Below are 11849 nucleotides of genomic sequence, written 5' to 3' on the forward strand. Positions count from 1 at the left end.
CTCACAATTGTGACTGTGTGTGAAACAGATGGTGTACATTTTTGAAGATCCCAGTGCTAACTCAGGCCTGGGCTTGGAGACTGGGGTCAGTGCCCTGTGCTGAATTTCCCTCGTCTTCTTAATGTCTCAAACACCTTCTGCTAAGTAACTTCTTAGGAGCTAGATGGGTGTTTTCCTTACTGTTTGGGTGGAACAATAAATACATATGTCCCGTGGAAATGAATGCGGGAAGACGGCCCACAGAGACAATGGACATGTTGTCATTACCTCATAGAGACTTTAAAGCAGGAGCTCCAAAAATGATCCAAGGAATTTCAGACACTCTTGAAACAAGCGGGGGGAGGGGAGGAAGCATCACTGTAGAAAAATAAAAATCATTATTGTCTCTATTAGTTGTATAAAGTGATGTTCATCATTACTCCTTCATACATGTATACAATGCCCTTAAATCATATTCAATCCCAAGGTTCCCTTTGCTCTTCCCTTCTATTTAACTTCTTTTTTAAAAAAAAAATCTAGATTTATTTTTTTAATTTTATTGATTTATTCATATTACATCTCAATGGTTATCCCCTCCCTTGTATCCTCCCATTCTTCCCTCCCTCCGATTTTCCCCTTACTCCCCTCCCCTATGACTGTGACTGAGGGGGACTTCCTCCCCCTGTATATGCTCATAGGGTATTCCACCTGGCAGAGCCTCTCACATTTAGCTTTACCTACAGCTGTTTTGGTGAAGCCATACATACCATCCATGACTATGACTGACCGCTGTTGAGGGTAAATATTGTCTACACGTTATATTGGCTACATCCTTGTGTTCTACAGGTCAGAGCTTGTCACGCCCACTTACCCTACAAGTTCCATGAAGGGCAATGTCTACATCATGATATCTATTTATCAAAAAGAACTAAGTTTTGTTCAGCTATCCCTGAACTTAGTTCTTAATTCAGTCAATTGATAGTTCATCATACCTCCTGTTGTATAAAATTCAGTCCTTCCATTCTCCACAGTTCCGTGGAGAGCGGGGACTAACTCTGACATGAACTCTGGTGCCCTATATTTGACCACCTCCCCTTGGTGTGGAGGCCTGATGGCACTCAGAGATGAATGAGCAGGCTACCAAGATGAGACTTAATAGCGTATGACCATATAGTGGGGGAAGAGGTCCCCATTGGTCTTAGACCTAGAGAAGGGGAATAGGGTGAAAGTGGGAGGGAGGGAGGAATGGGAGGATACAGGTGATGGGATAATTGAGTCATAATCTGAATAAATTAATAAAATTAAAAAAGATTCAGTCCTTCATAAAAACCTTAACTTTTGAATTATGTAAATTATGCAATATCAAGCTGGTTATTCTGTAAGGTTATCAAAAGCAATTTCATTCACTTGTGAGGCTTAAGAAGCAGCAAACTACTAGTATTCGTTTTAGCACTGAATTTGTAATCACGACCCAGAGATACGATTTCTAAGTATTTACTGTATGCCAAGTAAGCTTATTACTTACTTGATCTATCATTTTTTTCATGTAATTCTATTTAGAAACTTGTATGTTAGTATGTAAACAATAAATGAGATATACTAAGGCTTTAAAAATAATAAAACATGTGATTTCAACTTGGGAACAGAATGAAAATAAACAAAATCTTTCTCTGTTCTGAGCACATATCAGGTATACGCACTTATACTTAGGTATATGCACATATGACAGTTAAAATTTCATGGATGTGTTTTGTGTATGGTGGAGGCGGGAAGCAGAGGAAGATGGATCTGAGTTTGAGGCCATTCTGATTTACATAGCGTGTTCTAGGACCATCAGGGGCACAAAGAGAAACCCTGTTTAAAAAAAAATCATGGAAGTAATGTCAAAAAGATAACCAAATGGATCAAGTAGAGAGAAAATATACTTCCAAATTAGAAAGTGTCATGTGGATTATAAAAGTTAATGTCTAATACTTCCTGGAAAAGCCTTGAAGCTTTGTTAGAAACAGGAACAGAGCTGAGGGTTTGCACACTTTAAGGATTTGAGAAAGAAAGATCCATCATCAAGATGATAGATCAGTCTTTGTACGGACTCACCACCTGGCTGGACATGTGCGCCACACAGCAGTTACCACTTTCATACAAAGTCTCCAAATGATGCTTTGACACATGTGAAAAGTATAATAATAGAAAAGTTCTTTGAAGTTCTACAGGGAAAATAACCATGATAAGAAAAGTTTATGGAAACAGCAAAACATTTTGCGAAGAGAGATTAAAATAAATGTATATTATTCTAACAGAGATAATAGTCTCAGCAATAATAAGAGCAAGCTGCTAAGCAGGGACAGGGAAATCTGTGAAAAAGAAAAGTAAAAAGAAAATAACAGATTATATGGGTAAGAAGTGAACACCATGCTGGCTGTGTTGTGGAACAGTAACAATCATCATAAGTTAACAATAATGTGATAATAAAAGATGTTAGAGAGTAGACCAAGCCGGTGTGACACTGAGGTAACTAGACGAAAAACACAAAGTCAAAGTTAAGAAGTGGAAAATAGAGCAGTTAACTTTATGTTGACAAGATGATTTTAGAGCGGAGAAAGAAGATGAAGAAATTCTTTATTATTTTAAGCAATTATTCAGGTCAGAAATCTTTTCCAAATCAAAGAAGATAATCTATACCATGAGAGGAAACCTGTATTAATCATCACCCATTAATGGTTGTGAAATAAATCTCAGAAGCAACAGGAAAATATTAAACAAGGGAATTTGTCAACTATAGAAATATATGCCTGGAGAGAAAGAGTTGGAAGAAAATGAGTCTGTTCAGGCTTAACCCATCATTTAAGAGTGACAGCAAAACAATTTCCTTTATCATTTATCTATTTTATTTATTATTATTTTCTTTATTTCCTTTATGACAATAACATTTATTTTTTAATTTTCAGTAGATGTGTGTGTGTGTGTGTGTGTGTGTGTGTGTGTGTGTGTGCAGTGCATACTATGCACACACGTGGCAGTTAGGTGACAGTTTGCAGGAGCTGATGCTTTTTCTTCTACTTTTTTTTGACCCGGGGAATTGGACTAAGATCATCAGGTTTGGTGGCAAGTGTCTTGTTGAGATATATCTATGGAGATATTTTGAATGCTCTGAGAGGTAGCCGTCAGAGGCTTTTATAAACTACCACTAAAAACTAGAAGATTGTTGTTTGAAATACTTGGAGCAGTAGTTAACAAATTCATAAAATAAATATCAATTCTAAGTATTAATTAATTGTAGGAGTAAAAGCAGCAATAATATGATTGAATTTAGAATGTTATAAAACTGTAGATAACAACATGGAATGGGTTGTAGAGTATAGGGAAAAGATAGCCTTTGAGTTTCAGGGAGATGCTTATGTAAAAATATGCAGATGTTTATATAAAATAATATATCTACAAAACAGAAAGCTTTGGAGATACACAAGTCATGAGAACAATCGTTTCTGTAAGCTGGAAAAGAGAATATGAGGGTCAACAATGGTTCCAATATCTTATAGAGAATTCTTATTTCTTTCAACAGAATAATTGCGAAATATTACCATATTTATGTCTTTGCAATGTATGGTGGCTATATTTGTATATTTTACATATTTAAAGCATTAAAATGCATAAAAGTTCATCAGTAAGCTATATTTGCATTTTATTCCTATGTAAATATTGTTTTCTTTCAGATGCAAGTTACATATTATGGCTTTATTTTCTTATTTGTATTTGTTTTATTTAGTTCTTAAAAATTGCCCTTCTTTTTCCTTCTACTTGTGTTTGTTATAGTAACTCTTATTTCTTACATAGTTTCAGTGACTCTCAGATTCTATCCAGACCTACATTTGGCCCTTGACTCTCCTATTGCAGTTCTTCTCATTTCTTTCTTTCTTTCCTTTTTTTACTTTATTAAAATACTGAGTTTATTTCCCATGTGTATTTTTGTCTCCCTACCATTTCCACATCTGACCACCACTATTACTATGTCCTATCATAATACTCCATACATGCTTAAAACCAAGTAAAGCCTGAGCATTGTGGCACTCCCCTTTTATCTCAGCACTTGAGAGGCAGAGTCAGGTGGATTGCTGTGAGTTCAAGGCCAACCTGGTCTAGAGAGTCAGTCTGCAACAGCCAAGACTACACAGAGAGACCCTGTCTTGAAAAACTAAAAAACAAACAAACAAACAAACAAACAAACAAACAGCAGCAACCAAGTAAACTGTTGAAAACTAAAGAGACATTTTAGACAATACATTCTTGCCAACAGAACTTGGACAACATTTATCAAACACAGTAGGGAAAGTTCTCACTTTGCTTCATAAAAAGGACAGCCAGATATTAACTGTTAAAGAAATGAAGTAAGACACAGTATGTCAAACTGTTTAAACCGTTTTCTTAAAGAGACTTCTTTCACTGCCAGAGATCTTGAATAGCCTCTTGGTCAGTCATCAGGAAGCAATTCTTCACATAATTAATGAACTTGGCTTCCATTTGGGAAGAGAGCCACCTTTGTCTATACTTGCTTGAATTTTTGCCTTAGTGTCTTCTAAACACCTGGGTCCTTTTGATGTTTTAGGAGTTTTTCCCTGTCTTTTGAAGGACTCTTGACCCTTTTATCTTGGTGTTGATGGTTTTAAGTCTTTTCCATCTGGGTTTGATTTTTGTACACTGGAACTTTTTCTTCAATTTCTTCATAAAAAATCATCAATTTCTTCTTCATCATCCTCATTATTATCTTTGACACCATCCTCATCATCTTCTTCAAATTTTCCTTTTTTCTGTGGGAATTTGTTTTGATGCCACTCCCATCCAGCAGGAAAGACACCAACACCGGGAACTCTTCTTGCAGCAGTTTTTATTTAGGATCCTGGAGTGACCTCGGGAAAAGCTCCCACAGAACCTTTATAGTGTGCCTGTCCTATCAGAAACTGTCATGTTGTCACTCCTGGTTGGTGCATTCGGATCACGCCACCTCACGCTATGCCTTGTTCAGATCACACCACATCATGCTATGTTTTGTTCGAATCACGCCACCTCACGCCATGCCTTCAGGCATGCGCATAAGGGGCTTGCTCACTGCGCATGCGCAAAAGGGGGTGCATTGCGCCGGGGAAGCAGCAGGATGTGCTGCTATCTGTGGCTCTCCACAGTTCCCCCTTATTCATTAAATTTTGAGCAAGTGGCACAGAGAATGTCTGGTAGGTTGTCCCCCCTGCACTGGAGAAATAGGCTTACAAGATGGTTGAACATTGGCCATGTAGCCCGTTTCCAACATCTTTTTTTTTAACATCTTTTTTTCCCCTCCCTCTCTTTATTAGAAAAGGAGGTAGATGGATCTATCATATATAGGTGTGCTTGGGTCCCCGAAGGGAGCGGGCATTAACCAGAGGGGGGAAGCATTGACCTGATCCTCCTGGGGCCACATTGGCCTGTCAAGATGTCTTTTTGAGGAGGAGAGGGGGATCCTGATCTGTTGTCTGTGGGCATCCCCAACATATAGCGAACAAGACAGTTTTCGACATCAACCTTTATGTAATTAGGTTTACTTTTCGGGGGACTCAGAGTCGGACAATCGGGTCCTCCCCCTGCGGTACCTCATCCTACACCCCTTGTAGGTGCCCATGCCTTACCACAGGCAATATCTGAGTATATGTCATTCTCACCATGCCAAGGAAGGGGAAACGGAAGCACATTAGTGTCATGGCCTTGGTCCGCCAAGTGCACGGAGGATCTATACCCGTCACTGACTACTTTTCTATCATGCCAAGCCACATTTGAGGAGATTGCCTAGCCTTCAGTGTAGCAAATGCTTGCATCATAGAGGCCTGCGTGCGATGTTGGCGAGCGTGCATCCTGTATATGCACCAGAGTGTTAGGCAACTGACAAGGACCAGACACACTGTCAAAGCTCTTATTTCTGCCCATTCCTGCAGATGAGAGAAGGCGTTCTGGAACCACTGCGACAGCCCAGAGACCATGGAGACGTCAGTTTGTGTAGAATTGGTGTGCACTAGGGAGAGACGCAGTTCTTGCAAGGGACTATCCAGGCTTTTGTTCCAGTTACCTGCAAGATACTGGGAGAGACTGTTAGACAAGTTAATAATCTGAAAACATAAGCTTTCTTTAAGGGGAAAGCCCATATTTTCTGTATCAGGTGCAATCTCTTTTGTTAACGAAACATTGGTGGTGAAGATTCTTGGGAAAATTGCAGTTGTATGTTTTAGAAAACCCGACAAGATTCTCCACCTATACTCAGGCTGTGTCATGGAGCCCAGAATGTTTATAAGGCCTTGTAATGTAGTAGAACTACGGCCAATTAGTAGTCCCACTGTGTCTTTTGGTAGAGGGCCAGTGAAATCAGTGGCTACCAGCTGAGGCCCTATTTGTGGGGTCAGTACGAGTCTGGTGGTGGAACAGAGGTGGAGGCCTGTGCTCCCTCTAGTAGCTCTCCGGAGCGTTGTCATTTTATGGGAGAACGCAGACTCGGCCACTGTTCCGGAGCTCTGGTCTTCTCCATTGTCCCATATATTTGAGGGCCCTGAGGACGAGGGCCCCGTGTCCCGTTTTTTGGCCGTGCTCCCCTAAATCTTGCTGCTAGTGGTTGACCATTAATGTCTTTTACTGACTGGCATTCATTAGCCCAATGATTTCCTTTCCTGTATTTGGGACAGAGGCCAGGTGTATGTGGAGGAGGATTTTGACTATTCTGATTAATCCCCCTGGGACACTGGCGTCTGAAATGACCTTTTTTATCGCACTTGAAGCAATTTTGAGGATCAGTAATTTCATTTTTATTTCTTTTTTGGGCTGTCTGCATCACGGCTGCAGCCAATCTTGCATTTGATAATGGTCCTCCTATCTCTCTGTTGATCTTTAACCACACATCTAAAGATTTATGTTTGTATGGATTTATAGCTGTCTACACTCCTTGGTACATTGCTCAAAAATAAGTTGTTTTATCAAAGGCATTGTAGTATCTGGGTCACCGAAGATCTTTGTAGCAGCATCAACTAATCTGGCCACAAAGTCGGCAAATATTTCATTGCCTCTTTGAATAATTTTTGTGAGATTTCCAGATACTTCCCCTCATTTAGGAAGGGCTTTCCATGCCCTTGTGCCAATAAAATTAAGTTGTTCATAAACTTGTACCGGATATCCTGTCTGTTGGTTAGCGAAACGTCCCTGTCCCATAAACATATCCTGGTCCCATGCCAGTTGTCCGTTAGCTGCATTGGCAGTTGCCTGCTCAGCTGAGAACTCAATGTAATAAGCTTTCCAATCTAAATAGGTGCCAGGTGAAAGGCAGGCTCGTGCTAAATTTTGCCAATCTGAGGGTGTCATGCAATATCTCCCTAGGGACTCCAACTGTGCCATAACAAAGGCTGCGGTCGTGCCATAAGCATGAACAGACTCAGCCAGTCTTTGGACAATTTTAAAATCCAAGGGTTCGTGATAACGATTCCCTTGTGCATTCTGAAAAACTGAATAACATTGAGGGGCATTTTGCAAATGAAATTGCCTCCATATCTCAGGACAGGCAGACCTACCTCCCCCTGGTATATGGGGCGGGGGTCTTATTCCGCCTGGAGATTTAGGTGGCTCTAGTTCAGGAGCTGACGGCTGCGTAATCTTGGTCTCCTTCTTTTTTGGTATAATAATGCTATCTAGCTGTTCAGCCAATTCTTCTAATTCTTCGTCCTCGGGGCCAGAATCGTCCCCTTCAAACTGTTCCTCTTTCACTTTCCCCAAAATATAATTCCCCATTTTGTCCGAGTCCCGGAACTTTATTGTCTCAAAGCCTGAGAACTTAACAATTATGTCTCACTGACCGGGAACTTACCAGCTAGCTGCCCTGGCTGCCACAAGTTCTGAGAGTCCCCGTATGGGCCACCAAAATGTCGATGTTGCTCCCGTCCAGCAGGAAAGACACCAATACCGGGAACTCTTCTTGCAGCAGTTTTTATTTAGGATCCTGGAGTGACCCCGGGAAAAGCTCCCACAGAACCTTTATAGTGTGCCTGTCCTATCAGAAACTGCCACGTCGTCACTCCTGGTTGATGCATTTGGATCACACCACCTCACGCTATGTTTTGTTCGAATCACGCCACCTCAAGCCATGCCTTCAGGCATGCACATAAGAGACTTACTCACTGCGCATGGGCATAAGGTTTACTCACTGTGCATGCACAAAAGGGGGCACATTGCACCGGGGAAGCAGCAGGGGTTGCTGCTATCTGTGGCTCTCCACAAATTTGTTACCATCTGTAGAGGCAGATCGCTTTCCAGACATATTTATGAATTTTACATATTCCTCACCCTCATCTTCAGATTCTTCATCTTCCTCTATAGCTACTAGCTGCCACTAATGTGCACCAGCCCTGATCCACACTTCAACCTTAAGACCACAGGTGGTGTAATTTCAAAGCACCCAAGGGAAGCCATTTGTTATACAGACATTTTCAAAGTTGTCAGTGTTCCTTTAATTGGACTGCCTTCATACTTCATTGCTTCTGCCTCTATGATGTCTAATTCTGCTTTTACTGCCCTAATCTGACTGTTCTTAATGATAACTGGTGCTCATTTTTACCATTATGCGCTGTAAAGTGATAATCTTAGTCAGCCTTTAGCTCACAATTGAAATGGTAGTTCTGCAGCCTAAGAGGGCTATGTCCATGTCCGTTGAGTCTTCCATGAGAAGGAGGTGCACACTTGGGTATTAGAGAAGTCAGAAGAGGAAACTACTTACTGCTCCTCAGAGCAGACATGCATGACGGAATTACACCAAGCCCCTTTCATTTCATAAATGTCTCTGGATGGCTCCTTACTTTCCTCAACTCCACATCATCTCATTATGTTAAAAGTATGGTTCTTTTAGACAGCAATCTGAGCAACGGCTGATTAAGATCCACATTGTGAATTCTCCACACAGGGTCCACATTCTATCTTGGGTGCCTGTTTACTGCTAACAAGCAGGAAAGCATAGCAGGAAGAAATGAAGAGTCTTTTAAGAAGAATGTATTCAGAGTTTTATATTCATTCATTGTCTAGGCCATCCTAAACTTCTGCATTTTAGCGAATGCCAACAAGAATTTAAGAATGCCCAAATTGGTGCTAGATATGGCTCGGGTGGCTCTGTTTTTCCAGAGGACATTGATTTAATCGCTATCACACTCACGTTGCCTTCCAACCATCTGTAACTCCAGTTATAGTGAAGTCAACATCTCTTCTGGTTTTCTTTTTGACATCTGTGAGGACTACATGAACACGGTACATCGATGCCAGCAAAGCACACATACACATAAAATAAAAACAAATATAAAACAAACAAATAAACCCTAAAGAATGTCTAAACTATGTTTTTTAGTACTGCATGAAACTTGTGTCATATGCTATCTGTTCAGTGGATGAGAGGTGCGTCATGATGAATTGTAATTATCTGTGTTTAAATTTTACTGCTACTTGGTAACTATTCTGAACTTACTCAAGATGCAGCTATTTCTGTTAAGGCACATCAGGATCTCCCAGCTGTTCTATTAATGTTTTTGAATTCTTGCTGTCATGAGGAATAGGATTCTTAATTTTAGATCCTAAGCTCACTTGTTGGCTTCAAGACAAAACAGTTTTAAAAATTATTTTTTGAACCATGGGTTTCTTACCCCCTAACTTCTCTCAGATTCCTTCCACTTCCCTACCCACACAATATAACTATATGCCCCCATCTCAAGCAAACAAACAGGTAAAAAGGTAAAAAGGAAACAAACAAACAAACAACAACAACAACAACAAATAACCAGAGCAAAACAAACAGTCCAGAATATAAAAAGAAGAAAAGTAGAAAGATAACCCACAAGTAGTATAAAAACACAAAATTGGAAACCATAATATTCAAGCAAAAGACAAGCAAGACAAAGAAAATACCCAAACAAAGAAATATGAGACACAAAGACTAAAAAATTAACATTGAGTTTATGTTGTATTGGCCATCTACTGCAGAACATAGGGTTGGAGCATGTACAAGGCTTGCCCAGGCACAGGCCAGAAGGGTTCTAATTCTAAGAAGGGGTAGTGGACACAGGATCCCATTCCAACCAGGAAACTATCTGCAATTGACACCCACTTAAAAGAAAAAAGTAGTTTTTCCCCCAATTGTATCTCTTTCCAATATGTTTGCCACACTTAGGGACAAAACTTTTGCTTGCAGCTACTGGAGTCAATCTCTCCTGAACTGTTTCATGACAATTGATAGGTCTGCTTCTGACATCTCCATTCATGAACTCTAGGCTTGCATGGTGCTCCATTCATCAGTTGGCTGTTTGGGCAACTATAATTTTCAGGTGACTATACCTAGTGAGTGAATAAGACTAAGAGACATTACAGAAATAAACACTACAAAAATGACAATGCCTCATGGCCTTGTTTTTCTAAGAAGGCACTTCCTAAGAGCTCGTAGCCCACTCCAGCCAGGGAGTCAGGTAGGCTCATTGCAGATCTTCACCTTTCCCTCGGCTCCTCCAAAAACAATCACCCAGTCTTACCCCCAGCTCTGTAGCAAACCTGCTGCAGCCTTCCACTTCCCAGCCCTGCCTTCCTCATCCCCAGTGGATCACACAGGTTTTCCTCTCCTAACTCTCTCCACCACTAGTTGTTTTATTCCATCCCGCAAACACAGTAGATGCATCCCTAACTCTATAGAAGACCACTCTCTGTGGCTTTTCCTCACCTTCTGACCCCCATTACCAAGGGACTAAGCCAATTCTGGGGGAACATTCTACATTTCCTCTATTCTGTAGAATCCCCTCAAGGCTTCTCCCATCCTTGCCCATCATCATTTTTAACTGTAAGCTCCTAATACCTAAAAACATAACATAGCAGCAATCCTCGGTGAACACACTTATCAGGATGTCAGAAGAGTTTCCTATTAGACAAATGACAGCCAGCAAACTCTACTAAGAACTAGAGAGGGAAACAGAAACCAAGGAACAAAACATCTATTAACAAAATAAGAGCAGCTATCAGAAACGAGGGTTACAATCTTCCCCAACCCAGATTCCTAGATACCAGCATACAAACACAGTCAGTAACAGCCAGAACAGTTTGTCTCCCCTAGAGCTCAGCAGCCCTGTACCAGCAGGTTCTGAGAATTCCAACATTGCTGAAGCACAAGAAAAGGACCCTAAAATGGTCTTTATGAATAAAATAGAGGCCCCTAAAGAGAAAGAATAAGGTGCTTAAATAAATGTATGAAATCACAAACAGTAAAAGGAAAATAATAAAACAATTCAGGACCTGAAAGTAAATATAGAATAAGTTTTAAAAAAAATCCAAACTGAGGGAAATTTGGAAATGAAAAATTTAGGAATTCAAACAGGAACCTCAGAGGTTAACATCATCAACATAATATAAAACATAGAAGAGAGAATGGCAGGCATTGAAGACACAATAGAAAAAATGGATACCTCCATCAAAGAGAATGTAAAAACAAAGAAAACAAACAAACAAAAACCTCTTTGTACAAAACATTTAGGAAATCTGGGACGCAATACAAAGAACAAACCTAAAAATATAGGAATATAGGAAAGAGAAGAAAACCAGGTCAAAGGCACAAAAAATATCTTCAACAAGATCACAGAAGATTTCCCCTACCTGTAGAAGGATATATACATATCATGGCAAAGAAGAGTAAGGAGCACCAAATAGACTGGGCTGGGAAAGAAAGCCCCCTTGGGACATAATTATCAAAACACTAAACATTTAGAACAAAGAAAGGATATTAAAAGTTGCAAAAGAAAATGACAAAGGGACATATCAAGGCAAACCTATTGGAATTATACCTAACTTCTCAA

The 11849-nt window shown here is 40.2% G+C and overlaps 1 pseudogene across 1 annotated transcript; it reads right to left on the minus strand.

Annotated features, from left to right (window-relative positions):
* Positions 1–4097: 4097 nt before the first annotated feature.
* On the minus strand, positions 4098–8698 carry LOC311604952 (nucleophosmin-like; annotated as a pseudogene). Its single transcript has 2 exons — positions 8255–8698; positions 4098–4790 (listed from the first exon to the last, which is right to left on the minus strand). The product of its transcript is annotated as a nucleophosmin-like (transcript).
* Between the last annotated feature and the right edge of the window lie 3151 nt (positions 8699–11849).

This window comes from Acomys minous (genome assembly GCF_964271855.1).
Source record: "Acomys minous genome assembly, chromosome: 9".
Lineage (NCBI taxonomy): Eukaryota > Metazoa > Chordata > Mammalia > Rodentia > Muridae > Acomys > Acomys minous.